This window comes from Helianthus annuus, chromosome 3 (genome assembly GCF_002127325.2).
Source record: "Helianthus annuus cultivar XRQ/B chromosome 3, HanXRQr2.0-SUNRISE, whole genome shotgun sequence".
In the NCBI taxonomy this organism is placed as follows: domain Eukaryota; kingdom Viridiplantae; phylum Streptophyta; class Magnoliopsida; order Asterales; family Asteraceae; genus Helianthus; species Helianthus annuus.
Genome location: NC_035435.2, coordinates 103,137,563 through 103,154,481, shown reverse-complemented (window position 1 = coordinate 103,154,481; position 16,919 = coordinate 103,137,563).

Here is a 16,919-nt window from a genome sequence, read left to right as displayed (position 1 = left end):
TATTTCTATCTCTATCATACTCACAAACACTTATTTTCTTATACTCACAAACACTTATTTTCTTACCTTTTTTCTCTTTCCTTCACGTTCACCCTAAAAATATGGAGGTTGTACTTTGTTTTCTATAAATCTTTCCCTATTATTGAGATTCTAATGTAGTAGTGTTTTTGTTGTTTTCTCTATTTTTTACTTTATATTGTATGGAATATATGAATGAAAAGTCTCCAATGTGAATGCTCTAATATGCACATATGCATGAAAATCCAAAGCCAAAACGAGGGAAAACTCACCTAATGGTAAACAAGTTTCGTAAGTGTTCTATTAAAGTCACTCAACTTCCTTCAAGTGTTCCAATCATAAGTAATCTTTTTATTAACGTTTAAATTCTATAAAATCAAGAGATAAATAAAACATATATTAATCTTGGCCGTTACTTGATATTCTTTTTGCAATTAACTTGAAGTAGGTGGTACTAAAAACTATAAAAGATTACTAAATAATAACCAAGTTTCATAATTATAAAATTTAAGTCAAATTTGAAATTACACAAAAAAAAAACAACCTTTGATAGTAACCAAGATGCATATATGATTCAGTGATCTTGTGCGGTTCGGATGGACTTGTGCGGTTCGGATTGACTTGTGCGATCCGAACGACTTGTGCGATCCAGTTGGGTTATGCGAATGGACATTGGGCTTTAAGGCCCAACACTCCTAACGTTCGTGTGTGGCCCAAGCCTTGTGTGATCGGCACTGTCTTGTACGATCCACAAGGTCTTGTGCGATCATGCATATCTAAACAGTACACTGTGCTTTAATGTGATTGTACCCGGCTTGTGTGATGCACCTTGTGCGATCAGATCAGGTCTTGTGTGACCTCATCTTGTGCGATTGAGATGACTTGTGCGATCAGCTTGTATTCCCGAAAAGCATGCAATCAGTTAAAACAATTTGAACAGTTTCTTGTTTTACAATTATTCGATCCAATCAAACATTAAATCGGTTAACAGTTTCCAAATCTTGTGTCAATCGATCAAACCAATAGATTTACCAAATAGTTTGTATGAACCCTAGCAAATCATGTAACAACTCAACATCATCTCATCGAATCAAATAGTATGATTATCATCAAGATCCATAATTCATCAATCAATAGTTCATGTCAAAACTTATGAATCAATTGAACATCTAAACCCTATCCAGCCGATTACATCTCCTCGGTTCTAAATCAACATCAACATTACGTAATTACCAACCCTAAATTAATCAAATGATGATACACATATGAGCCGATTACGTGAATACCAAACCTCATCATTCATAACTAATCATATATCATTCATAAATCATTGTATGAGAACATATCAATCACAATATCAATTTATATACAATCATGCATCATACAAATAACAGTGAAACACTAACCGGATTAGAGGGTAAACAAAGGTTGATCCGAACAGGAGAGATCTTCGAGGGATAGGGGTGTGTGGTCGCCGGCTTCGAGAGAGAGTGTGAGAGAGGGTAGAGAATTAGGGTTTGTGTGTGTGGAGAGTGTTAGCAAACAATGGGGAGCAAAACCTCACAAAGGTTTTGTATCGGCTTATATAGGGGAGTGGTTGAACCCTCCTAATGGGTTGCCCATTCGGTTCAATTACAAGAGAGTGCGGGCCGAGGGTGGTAAGGAACCAAAGCCCAAAGGCTTGTGCGATCGGGTTGTTGTTGTGCGATCGGTTCGTTTTGTGTGATCCTATTACATACATACATGCACATAACATAGCAACATAACATTTCATTAATCATCAAAGTTCACATCATCACATAGGGTCCACATACGTTACATTAAACACAAAGATAGGTTCTGAAATACGAGTTGTCACAAAGACGTATCAAGATTTAAAAGAATACTATTGGTGGCCGAGACTCAAGAGCGATGTTGCTGTTTATGTTGGAAAATGCCTAACCTGTTCTAAGATTAAGGCTGAATATCAGAAACCGTCTGGCCTACTACAACAACCAGAGATTCCCATGTGGAAGTGGGAACAAATCTCAATGGACTTCATAACAAAATTACCCAAGACTCCTAGAGGGCATGATATGATATGGGTAATAGTCGATCGGTTAACAAAGTTTGCGCATTTCCTACCGATCCGAGAAAAGGATAGCACTAGAAAACTTGCTGAGATATACTTAAGGGAAATCGTGGCACCTCATGGAGAGCCTATCTCGATTATTTCAGACAGAGATGGACGCTTTGTCTCAAGGATTTGGCAATCCTTTCAGGAAGCCTTTGGATCTCAGCTAGATCTAAGCACGGCCTTCCATCCACAAACAGACGGTCAGAGTGAACGGACCATACAAACGCTGGAAGATATGTTTCGCGCATGTGTTATGGACTTAGGCGGCAGCTAGGATACTCATCTACCTTTAGTTGAATTTTCCTACAATAACAGTTACCATACAAGCATAAAGTTGCGCCGTTCGAAGCTCTGTATGGCCGCAAGTGCCGATCGCCCTTATGTTGGGCAGACGCTGGAGATAAACGTATGGTTGGTCCTGAACTAGTACAAGAGACAACCGACAAGATTACGCAAATCCGAGAGCGCATTAAGGCGGCTCAAGATCGACAAAAGAGCTACGCTGATCGAAGACGGTAACCATTAGAATTCGAAGTGGGAGACAAAGTTTTGTTGAAGGTCTCACCTTGGAAGGGCGTAGTAAGATTTGGAAAACATGGAAAGCTGAATCCAGGGTACATCGGCCCATTCAAGATCTTAGAAAGAATTGGTACCGTGGCATACAAGTTGGAGTTACCGGAAGAACTTAATGGAGTACATGATACGTTCCATGTATCCAACCTCAGGAAGAGTCCAACACAAGAAAACGTGATCATCCCTGCGGATGAAGTGCATATTGACGACACCCTCCGATTTACAGAACAACCCGTTGAGGTTACCGACTGGAAAGTCAACAAGACCAGAAGGAGCAGTGTCAAGCTTGTCAAAGTACGTTGGAACTCTAAGCACGGACCCGAGTACACGTGGGAATGTGAAGACCAGTTCAAAGAAAAGTACCCCCACCTGTTCAAGAAGACTCCTGCAAGAGTCAACTCAGCCTTAATTTCAGGACGAAATTCTTTTAACGGGGGGAGACTGTGACAACTGGCACCAAACCGGTAATTTCCGTACACTTTAATAATTATTCAATAACTAAAATTATGTGCTTAAATGTCAGCATTGTCTAATTACATACCATACAAGTGAATTCATGCACGTTATATGCTACAAAATATTGCTTTATGCATTAACGAGAACGTTGCATCAGAAATACTAGTAAACTCACCGGTAAAGACACATTGTGTCAACAATTCTGCAGAAAGCAGTCAGACATTAGAATTGGGGCCTAGGTGTAGGTCCAACGTCAAGAATACATTAAAACCCAAGAGTACATACAAGGGTTAACATATAGACTTTCCGGAAGCTAAAATACGCACTAAAAAGCACCCGAAACGCACTTTAAGTGCGGAATTTTATTAAATTCAGCTACAAATCAGCTTTTAACACATATATATTATGCAGAATTCCTAATTTATCACTCAGAATACTTCCCTAAGTGTCGGGAACTGAAAGTGTACAAAAGGGTACTTAAAAGACACTAAACGGTGCAACTTAGCACTTTAACAAACCGGTACTTAACCGAACAACCGGACATTAACCGGAACATCAAAATATTACTAGAAGCATTGTTTTATTTTTCTGAGCTAGTTATGATTCCCCAGCACACTAACATACTACATAAAGCATGATACACATGAATACAAGACTTTCACATTTAACTTCCACTAGTAACCTACCTTATCATTCTAAATTACAATTACCCCCCCCCCCATATGCAAGTAATTGGCCCATATAGTGGCCCCACCTTGATCTTGTGAGATCTTTCTTAATCTTGTGTAATCTCCTAGGATTCCCCAAAGATTTGTGTAAGGATCTTGTCTAGTACTTTACAAAAATATTAACCTAAGGTTTTAAGGGAAACATGATTATTAAATCACATGGAAGATCATAACTTACATTCATCTTTCACAGTCATTCTCCTCCTCCACCCCTCCCTTGCTCACGGCTCCAACCCACCAACACACACCACCCATTTTCATTCAAGCTTCAAGCATTCCAAGTGTATCTCAAGGTGATACAAGGTGATTTAGGAGGTTGGGTGGACTCCGAAGTTGAAGGACCTTCTTCGTTTGCTTTTATCCAACCATTTTGTCATCTTCAAGTTCTAGTATTCTTCCCTAGCTTGAAGCTAGTGGTAAGGCTCTCTTGATCTTGTTTACTTCATATTTTGAGTGGTTAAAAGATATAACATGTTGATTATCATAAGAATACTAAAAGACATACACATGAAACTTGAAATATAAGATGATACATGATGGAATCTTGCTAAAATGATGTTGTTTAGTGAGTGTATGTTACTTGCTTGTTGATTTCTTGAGTTGATGATGTTAACCATCACATGAAGCTTGCTAGATGAGGTTTAAACACTTAATCTAGCAAGTGGGAGGATGATTATGTAACAACCTAGAATAATCATCTTCTCGTCTAGTCATGAACTTGATGAATGAATGAATTCTTGGTAAAATATTAAACAAAGCAAGCTAGTAAACTTATAGATCTAAGATGTATGAATGGTTTTTCTAAAAGAACCAAGTTTAAAATATGATTTTTAGAAGATCTTGGTTTTTACTTAAACCTACACTATTTTTATTAGAAAAACAAGTGTATAAACACTTATGAAACGGAAAAATACAAAAGAAGTATTTTTAGAAAAATCATTTTACAAGTTGTAAAAGACTAAATCTTTCAAGAAAGTGATTTACAAATAAATAACCATGTTTTTAAGGGTAACTAAACCTACTAAATAACATGGTAAGTTACTACAAGTTTTTACAAAAACTTCAAGTTCATGATATAGTGTGATTTACTTGATTTGGCACTTGGTAAGACTTGATTGTGTTATTGATTGTTAAGATGATTTTAAAAGAAAATAAACGCATGTTTTGAAAACATGGGAAACCTCCATTTCTAGAGGAAACTCTGTCAAAATTTCTATAAAATTTTGACACTTAGAAAAATATAAGTTTTTGAAGAAACTTATCCCCTAAAAATGTATCTAAAAACATTACCAAGGTTTCCCTAATTTTTGTGTTAAGAAATGATGATTTCTTCAAGGTTAAAATTGATATTAAGTATGTATATTTTTGAGAAAAATATATATATTATTTGATCACCAAATTTTGTGCTAAGTGTATGTAGTATGTATAATACATGATAGTGTATTAGCACTTGAAAATACACTAAATACTCCTAAGGAGTGAAAATACAAAATACACATACAACATGGTTAGACAAATATAAGAAAATATATTTATGAAAATATATTCTTTGATAGGATAAATAACTTGGACAAGTTATGAACTTGAAATAAAGTTTTTGACAAAATACATAATTCGGGTGCAAAACACAAGATACTTATATTTATTTTTGAGAAAATAATATAAGTAAGATACATAGTTAAAAATATAAATTATTTTTAACACAAGAACACATATACAAAAGATAGTGACTTGTACTTGTGCGATACAAGTCTAGTGACTAACGTTAATAAAACAAGTTTAGGTCACCACGCTAGATAAGCAAATCCGGTGAAGTTTATGACGCAGGAACGCAAAGTTGTGAGTTCACGCTCCCCCTTTTCTCTTAACTGTTTTTAGTTTTATAACTTCAGGGGTGAAATACATGTTACAATGTTTATAAATGGTATGATGATACGAGAAATGATACATGATACGAGAATTCGTGTCACGAATAGGGTACCATAAGCACCATTAATCAACAATATACCTAGACCGCAGAACAAAAGGTTAGATCTAACGGGTGTCGGGCAGCCACACTCTTGGTGAGAACGAGTACCAAGCAGTTCTTTTGTGTCTCAGAATATGCCAACTAGAAAAATGCCTATGGTTTGGTTGCTTCCTAGGTCATGTCACATGTTAATGGCCTTGCAACCCATTAACAACTTGATTTATACAAGAATACATGATTTAGACAAGAATACATGATTTATACAAGATACATACCATGTTTTTCATACAAGTATACGAACGTTCAATACAAAAACTGCATGAATTCACACCAACACTATATTGACGTTTTTCCAAAACTCACATGTATTTCAGGTAACTAAAGTGGATGTCGTTTATGTTTACTTTTGAATAAAGTTGTAAACTTTTAGACAATATGCTTTCTCGTGATGTAAACACTTAACCTACGTTTTCAGTAATGTAATGTTTTGGGTATTTGAAGTTATTTTTACGAGCATGTAGTATGTTTACCTTTCGTATGCAATAAGAACCTTTGATGATCACACCTCGTGCTTCCGCCTAAGAAAGGGGTATGACATTTGTTTTCCAAAGATTCAATTATATCCGTCCCTCAGGATTTCACGAAGTTCACCTTCTGAACCTTCTTCTTGTTTTCACTTTGTTTGCCTTTTCCCTTTCCTTGGTGAATGTGACCTTGCTTTCGATGATTGTGTTGTGGTTGCAATTTTTTATTCCCATATTTCTTTCTAACTTTGGATTTTGGGATAGGAGCACACTGAGTTATTACAACTCTTGGGCTCAACTTTCCCAAAAACTTACTGGTAGAATCTTCAAAAACTTTATCAATCAAGGATTGATTGACATTCTTGATTGGGAAATCCTTGTCAGAATAGATTTTATTATCACCAACAAGAGTGTACAGCAAATTCACACTCTCATACTCTTTTGCAAACATGGACTTGACCAGAACAGTCTTAGCAGGTTTTGCGTGAGGATCACATAGAATATGATTCTCAAGAGGTATCAGACTGTGCTAAGTCAGTATCATCGTATTCATCATCTGAAGAATCAGCATCCTCAACAATGACTGGAGGATCCTGATTTTGTTCAACAGTTGACACACTTGTAACTGTTGAAACATCCGAATCTGATTATACTTTCGTTTTGTATCCAAGTCCGGTTGCAAATTCTTCAATGTCTAAAGGAACAGATTTCTCAAAATAAGTTATATTCTCCTCATCAGGCATTGCATCACAATTGGGTCTAACAGGTGGTGGACATTTTTTATATCCAATGCACGTGACATCCTTTTTCTCTTTCTGAACATCGATGATGTGATCCAGCACATAACTAGAGTTTAAATAACTATTTAGCTTAAGATAGATCGCCTCACTTTCAGATTCAACACAAGCTAACTCTTTTTGCATGACCTCGAGACGATTGATATAACAGTTTATGTCAGTTTGTTTCTTGAAGCCATTTTTGTTAGCTCGGTTTTATCTTTTCTTAAATTTTCAATCACCGTTTTAAACTGTGACAACCCGAACTTCCTAGGTTAGTATCGTGTGATCTCGTATTTATGATTCTCACTATTCTTCGTTCACATGCGTGACTGTGTTAAACTTGTTTTATGTAAACGCACTCACGTATGCTTGTATGTGTAATCTAATCCTATTAGCGTTTCAATCTCTAATCAATTCGGCCCACTCTCTTGAGTTGTCAATACCTGGCCCAGCAACTTAGGAGCCCAATTGAGAATTAAGCAAAAACAAAAGATTCAAGTGGGCTCGGCCCACATAGTCTGATTAGAATTATATGTTTGGTTTCTCATACATCTTGCATATTATGAAGGATTACGCAAACCTTAATCAACCCCCTAGATTAAATTATGGAATATGGCCCACTCAATATCATAATTAAACGGGAGCTCAAACCGCCATCATCTTGACCTGTTGTGTTCCTATTTTGGGCGGCCCAGGTGTATGGGCTTGAGCTCATCTTCTCAGTTATCCTGCTACAGCCCAAAACCTTCACACTAATTGTATACGTAATATGTTTCCTTCTTGGATTAAACTTAAAACACAAAAACTCAAATAAAACCCTACTCCCCTCTCCAAGGTTGCGTACAGAAGGATACTCCCCCTCTCGTAATCTTCTCCTCCCTCGAATCACGGCAACAGTAGACCTCCATCCCCCCCGTGAAATATTCTTCCGCCATCAAAGATCTCGGTCAATATAAACCACCTTTTGATTGATTTCATGCGTGATATGTGAGTAATCATGTGATATTAGAACATAACTATTGTTGTAGAATGTTTGATATCAAGAATATTTGACAAGGCCGATTATGTAATAATTTTTATGCTATGTGTAAAACCTGCATGATGTTGTGATGTTCGAAATTCCGAATATGTGCATGAGTAGTTTTAAATGCTAGTGAGAATCATAAATTCCGAATGTTGTGATGTTGCCGATGTGATGAACTGATAATTGGGGTGGTGATGCACCATAATTAATACACATTTAATAAGTGTTGGCTTGGTGGATCTTTGGTCCAATCATACAATAACACTTGGTACAAGATTCAAGTTTGCATTAAAAATTGATGAGGGTATAGTTGTTTCATGTGATTTTGTGTCTAGAGATAATGTGATTAAAATTCAAATGTATCACTTCACATTAATTGTTTGTCAGATCACACATGGATAAAATAATTTAGATTGCATGAGAGGTCCAATTAGAGTTTGATTTAAAATCATGTTTGTCGGCCATGATGTAAAAGTTGCATATGAGTCATATGGAAACCTACAGAATCATGGATTGATAAAAAAAAAAAAAATATAAGTGGTTGAGTGAGTTTAGTGTTCAATAAATACAACCGGCTCATTTATGGGTACTAGCCAATATTATTGTTGGATTGTATATATACTGAAATAAGATATACTCTACACAAACAAATCAGAATTTAATAAACTATTGGGCCATGGGCCGCATATAAGGTGGTTAGTTAAGGGGCCGCACATACATTCTTTATGGGCTGGACAATAAGGGGCCGCATCTTCTTAGTGGGCAATTAACTTGAGGAAATAACAATCGATAAAATGTGAAACATGAATTTTGTAGTGTGAATTTGTATGAAGCCTAAACACTTACTTGGTGACTTTATGATAAATGTTACTGTGGGTTGTGTTGCATGATTAATGGTCACGGTCTGTTTAATGGTATGTGTGTTACTTATACATTAGACTGCATGGTATGTGAATACGGAATACGTGAATTAATTATATGTGTTCTACTTGTTGGTAATTGGTGTAATAAATGCAAAGAACGTATGATTCCCATGTGCACGAAACTAACTGTTAGTGGTAACCACGATAGGGATAAATTGATCAACTTGGAACACGTACTTTAATCTAACCGAGCAAATCAAAGGTGAGTTCATCTCTTGAGCATGCGTCCCGGTGGTTGGGACAGTCAGTGGGTATCCTTGGGAGGGATAAGTCTTTTGGGTAAAACGGGAATGTTGGATAATATACTCTTCCTATCACCTTTAAAGTCCCTCCGTGTTGTTTGGTTACTTGGATGGTAACATGGTATTAGTTAGTAGCGCTACTTAGGTTTGGCAACCTCACCCCGTATCTGGGAGAACGGGTGTTGAACTAATGACCTAGTCATGACCAATGCTTTGATAGGAGCATTGGAGAAAGGGCAAAATAATCAGAAGCCGTCTTGTATTGGGGTATTATCAACATTGTTTTCATCATTACTTCTGGAATTAACTTCGATGGATTAACTAAACACTTGGTAACCAACGTTTCGTAAAACTATGAACTCACCAGCGTTGTCTGATACACTTGTTGCATGCTCGCAGGTCGTTAGGTATCTTGGATATGGGGAACTTGCTGTCTGGAGTAGCTGGAGTGGTCATGGGTCGACTGGGAGGATTTATGCGATTGATTTCATGAAACTATACTTGGGTTTTGAAACAGTTTAATTTCGTTTACAATTTGCTTCCGCTGAACTTATTGATTTTCGTTTAAACTTGTTGAATATGTTTTTATTAGTAATGGGGGATTTTATTTATAACTTGTATGGGTTCAATGTAATTGGTGGCTCGTTATTGGTATGTCACACGCCTAACAGGGACACTCCCTATGTGGTAATTTGGGGGTGTGACACTTTTTCATGGTTTTCATAAAACATGTTGGCCTCTTTGCATTTCGAAAGATCCACGATCAAACCTTGATTGTGGATAAGTGTCACGTCATACTTGCTTTGCAAATCATCATATTTGCTTTGCAAGTCCGACAATTTATTTCCTAAACTAACACATTTACCACACCTATCAGAACTTGGTTTATCGACACATACCTGAATGGATTCGCTCTCAGATAGTGACTCATTTGCCTCAGAATCAACAACCTCCGTTGTTGATTCATATTCTGATCCATCCTCGCTTGAACTTGAACTTGTACCATCTTCAACTAAGCTACCGTCATGTTTAGAACTGTCATCATTTCTCGAGGATTCACCATTGCTGGCATCTTTGACAATTTTGGCATAAAACGCCGTTTTTGTTTGACCATTGTAGTTTGGATCAAGAAATGACGGTACTCCAGTAGAACGATGGCTTTGCTCTGAGGCAACTGGTATTGGTTCACCATACATATTTCTTTCCATTTTTGGTTTGTGAATTTGGTTAGTAACCAATGCCCACTGATTTGCCGTAATAGAACACGCTCGTGATGAGGACGAGGGAGTGGGAGATTCGGCCCATGATGGAGATAAACCCGTGCTTCTATACTTGCTCTCCGTATTAGATGCGGGTGCGGGAGATTCGGCCCATGATGGCGATAAACCCGTGCTTCTATACTTGCTCTCTGTATTGGATGGAATTCCCCACCAATCTGAACTCCTTTTGAATATATAATAATGAATACCTGCTTAAATCACTTAAAACAAACCGTTAAAAATGATTTTCAAACCTTCTGTTCAAAATTTACAAAAGTGACCCACGAAAGACCTGATTTTTGGCGAAACACCTTAACTGACGAAAAAGGTTTTTCGTAAATGACAAAGTGACAAAAAAATAAGGTTTTTAGTCAAGGACCAATTATGACGAAAACTATGTTTTTCGTCAAAGAAAAATCAGTGAATAAAAGTCTTTCTTTGACTAAAGTGTACAAACAAAAGATATTAGATATTTTCAACGATCTTATCCTCCTGACACAAGAAAATTGGTAAGCCAACTTTCAAAAGACCCATGCATGTTTATCATCTTTTCCAAACAAACACAATCATTCTTATCAAAACAGTGTTCACCAACCCATCATGCCTTGTGACACTTTTGTCAAACAATTATATTATAATCCTTAACACTTCACAAGTAATTCAAACAAGATCAAAAGCAGATTATATTTGAAGAACAATATGAACTATTTGAATATATCAAGAACACTATGAGTTTTCCAGTGAAACTTATGAGTTTTCCGGTGCCGGAAAATCTTTCGAACACAATTTTTGCAAGAAAAGTTTAATAAAAACCAAACTTTAACATGTAAACATGAATTTAACAAGGTTTTTCATCAAACTAAACAACAAATATCTAGATTTTCAAAGATATAAACTGATTTTTCCAGAAAGTATGAACTCCAAACACAAGAAAACGCTCGGTTTTAACAAGGATGAGAGCCAAGGCTCTGATACCACTTGTAGGTCCAACTAGCGGAGGATCTAGTCGCTTAATCCTTGTATAAAAACAAACCCGGTTGTGCGGAATCCAACCGAGTAAGCAAACCGAGATAAGAACACAATGACACGAGAGCAGAACAATATTCAACGATTAAATCTCAAGTATATTAGAACCAGCAAGTTTGTTTTGATTACAAGTATTACACAATATTATGCTTTCACAAACAAACTCTATGTTCTCTCGTGTGTGTGTGTGTGTGCTCTCTGTGTTCTCTATCTTCACTTCTTTGTCTGCTACTATCTTCTGTCTTCAGCCTGCCTATTTATAGCTGCAAGTCGACGAAACATGAAGCAGTCGACGAAACATCATCAGCAGCCGGCAAAAGTCCATCAGACGACGAAACATTCATGACGAAACACCATGTCTGACGAAAGACATCAGGTCTTTCGTCATAGAGATAAATGGCAGGAGTTTCGTCAATGGGTACTGCACATGTTTCGTTATGCAGACTGGACTGGGATTTTCGTCATGTAGGCAGGGTCTAGGTGTTTTCGTCATGTACACATGGTTAGTTTACGCGGGCCGTGACAGGGGGGCTGGAGATCAAGTTTCATTTAATTGCCTTTAGGCCCCTGAAGTTTGTAAATTAGGGTTTTAAGGCCTTTTAGGGACTATTTTCGCCATAAAACCATAGCTTAAGGGCAAATCAAGTACGAGGAACATAACTCAAGTATAATTAAGCGTATGAAAGTCGTATTTAAATATCATTTACGATCAAAACACGTTTTATGCATAAGTTTCACATATTTGCGAGTTTAGCACATAGTTTCCAAGAATTACGAATAAGCATCAATTGTTTCACGAAATCGAACGTATGAATATGTAGAGGGTATGTATAACACGAAATTAAAGATATACGAGTTTTATTTATAATCCAAGTCTTGGATTTTACATCGCTTTCAATGAAAGAACGACTACAAGACTACGAAGTTTCCAAAAATAGGTTTACAAGCGATGGTTTCTAAATATAGGAAGTATGAAAACGCAGGGCATTACAACAACTGTCAAAATTCCAAGTATCCGTACAAATATTAAACAATGATTAGTGCTTAATGACTTTGTTGATTTACATCTAATGACTTAAGTTGCTTTCTGATTATTGCTATTATACATACATGTGCATCACATATTGCATAATGACATACCATTATTGCATACAAACTTTATTGATTCAAATGATGCACGAAACAAAGGTAGCACAGTTATCAGACAAATCAGAAAAATGCTGATGGAGTCCAGTGCATAGACAGATATTGTATTGCGGCACAGAATGTGCCAGAAACCAGGAGTTACACTAGCATAGTGTGTAGGAAAGTAAGGACACAAAACTGCCTTCCTAGTGATAGTTTAAGTGCCGGAAAGTGCCTGAAACTCACATAAACTGCAGAATTCTGCAGAAATCAGCAAAAATCAGCATTTAAACACTTTAATATCATGCAGAAATATGGTTAAATGATCCAGAATGCTTTCCTAAGTATTGGGAATCAAAACAGTCACAAAAGGTAACATAAAGCTCACTAAACTGCATAGTTTAGCACCATAACGAACTGGTAACCAACTAAATAACCAGACACTACCCCCTGAAACACCAAATTTTCACTAGAAACATTGTTTTGACATTTCCAAGCTAGTTATGGTCCCCGAACATCATAACACACTATTTAACATCTAGTAACTAAATAACCTAACTAAATACTTGATTTTCAACCATATAAACTAACTAATGGTTACAGCCCAGCCTAAGACCCCCCCCCTACCCAACCTATAATCGGCCAACATAGTGGCCCCACTCAAGATTTTATTTGCATTTTATAATGGATCTTGTTTTAATTAACTAAACACATTACACATTAGATTTTTCATTGTAGAAGTATTATAAGTGAAACCAAGAGATCATAACCTTCACATTTCTTCACAAACTCAACACACACTTTTCTCTCTTCCTCCTCCCTCACTCTCGGCTGAACATCACCACCCACACCATCATCATCTTTCAAGTTTCATCCATTCTACATATATACAAAGGTGTAAGAAGGTGTATAAGGAAGCTTGGAGCTTTTGGAAGTTGAAGGACCACTCACACAAGCTTTTATCCACTTCATTTTCATCTAGTGATCATTCCTAGCCTTGAGCTAGTAGTAAGATCATTCTACTCTTCATTTTACATCTTGTTTTGGTGGTTAAAGAATGATACAAGTTGTTAATCATAAAGAACACTATGAATCAAGAACATGAAACTTGAACATAAGACTAAATTCATAAGAAAACAAGTTGTTTAAGTGTTGTTATGCGTATTGGTTGATTGATTGCTCATGTTTATGATGTTAAACATTATGTGAATCTTGCTAGATGGTGATTAAAGACATAATCTAACAAGATGAGAGGATGATTATGTTAAGATCAAAGTAATCATCCATATGTAAATCATGAACTTCAAGAGTAAATTGTTTTTCTTGTAAAGTGATGATCAAAGTGAATGTAAAGTCTTGTGAATCTTTGATTTCAAGAATGATTTTTCAAGAAACCAAGTTAAAAATACAAGATTTACTTAAGCTTGGTTCTGAAAGGAATTAACCACATTTTCAGTGGTTAATCAAGTATAGAAGTATATATGTAGCAAGAAAAACTCAAGAAGAAACATTTTTAGAAAATTTAATTACAAGTTGTAAAGAACTAATTTCTTAAAAAATGAAGTTTTATATAAACAACCACACTTTAAAGGGTAACTAAGCCTACTAAACACACTAGTAAGTTACTATAAATTTTTGTAAATTTTCAAGTTCATAAAGTAGTAATTTATGCTTGATTTTGGCAAATTGGTAAGTGTTGATTGATTTATTGTTGATTGTGGTGATTTATCAAAGAAAAATGATATGCTTTGAAAGCATGGAAACCTCCATTTTTAGGGGAAACTATGGCAAAATATTTCTAGAAATTTAACACTTAGAAAAATATTTTTCAACAAATAATTACAAGCATATTTTAAACCATGAATTTTTATGTAAAGTTTGCCATAATTTTTGTTACAAAAATTATAAATATTGGAGGTTGGTTTTTGTAAATAAAAGTGACTAAATATGTATTTAGGAAATATATATTTAGATGTCACCATGTGTGTGATTATTTGTATATTATGTGTATTAGTTATATTATTTTGGGACTTGAAATAATATAACTCACCAAAATGCCAAGATATTACAATCCAAAATATTACCAAGATTCCAAGAATATGAATATATAAATTATACCCAAAATATTGGAAAAACCAAACAAGGAATATAACTTACAAAAATATTCCGGAAAATTAATTCACAAGTATATTTTGTTAATTAGTATTTTGGACACCAAGAGAACAAAAATGTGATTTTTACAATTATTATAAAATATATCACATTTTTTGACAATGAGAAAATACATTATTTTTGGTAAGTAAAAATACATATATTTTCTTGGAAATTATTAGAAAATATATTATTTTTGGGAGAAAATATATGTTTTCTTAAGTAAACATAAAACACATTATTTTTGGGTGAAAAATAAGTTTGTGTATATTTTCCATGTTAAACTTGAAAATATATTATTTTTGAAAGTTATATGAAATTTATAAATATTTTTGCCAAGGGAAAAATTATAAGTAATTTTTCTATGAAATATTTCTTAAAATATATATTTTGGGGATATATGTATATATATATATATATATATATTGATGTATTTTTATTAGAAATATTACTCTGGAAAAGTTAATACAAAAATTAAGTATGAGATACTTAATAAACACAATTAGGAATGGCAATGGGCCGGGCTTGGGCCGGGTATTAGTAATCCCAGGCCCGTACCCGGTTCTAATTCTTTGTCCCATACCCGGCCCGTTACCCGTCGGGTATTTGTCGGGTAATTACCCATCTGGCATCTGGCATACCCGCGGGTATCGGGTATACCCGTTAATTTCTTAAAAATACTCATTGGGACAAATGTGCAATTTTTACTTTGATGTTTATATAATTTACTATTTTAATGACTATAACAAATGAAAATATGATTAATAATTTACATATCACATTCAGACCACATATACCAAACTAAGTCAAAACGATTACTTAATTAAGTAATTGTATAGGACCACCTAATTGCATAAACATCCACGTAATAAAGCGTAATAGCTTCCATATCCAATAAACATGCTCAAAAATAAGTTATTTGTTCACTAAGAACCTGCTAAATACATATCTACATATGACTATAGAAAATGTAATAAGCACATGTAATAAGTTTATATATATGGAAGACACAAAGAAACGTAACTCAAAGACACTAATACCAAGTCAAGGCACGACCCGCTCGTCTAATAAACCGTAGTACGTTGTAGGTAGTCGTGCACACTAGTAGCAGCTTTGGGTTACATTAGATTCAGGACGCAAAACTGTGAGTTCATGTCCCCCTTTTCTTTTAACTGTTTTCGGTTTTATAACTTCGGGGGTGAAGTACATGTTACAAACTGTTTACATACGATTACATTTGGTATGGTTAGCTAAGGAAAGGTACTGCTAGATCATGTGAGTGGTAGGTACAACGCTTAAGACCATTAATCCCCGTTGTAGGACCGAGGGACATGAGTGATAGATCTATTTGGGTGTAGTGAGCCCCACCCATGTGGATCGGGGTTTGGCCCATGAGGTGACTATGTCTTACAACCGGAAGCCCGGTGCAAAATCTGCTAGGTTTGAGCCTTCCTGCATCACGTCACACATATTAATGGCCTTGCAAACCATTAATGATCTGTTTTCTTTGTTTGCTTTCATACCGAGTTTATAAAACATACAAACGATTTCAAAGGTTTATTCGTGCACACATACAAAACAAATGAACTCGCTCAACTTTTGTTGATGTTTTCAGACTACATGTATTTCAGGAAACTAAGTATGGATCTACGGGCGTTTGGAAATTTCAAGTGATGTTGGAAATAAAAGATGTCATCCGGTGTCTAAGGGTTTGGATTGTGTATCTTCTCCTGGATAAGAGACATAATTCAAAGCCTGGTTTTATTAATGTCTTTTGTCGAGTCCTTATGGAACTCTAAAACAATTTGAATGGTTTGTAATGTGGATTTGAAATCTATGTTTGGATTCTAAAACATTGTTGTTGTGATGTTTTAAAACTTAATCAATGGATGGTCATCTTTGGTTTTATCATATAGTTGTTTGTTATGGTTGAATGCAATGATATTAAGCAAGTCACACATAATCACGCTTCCGCAAAAGTCATGGTGTGACAGGCGGTTCTTCAA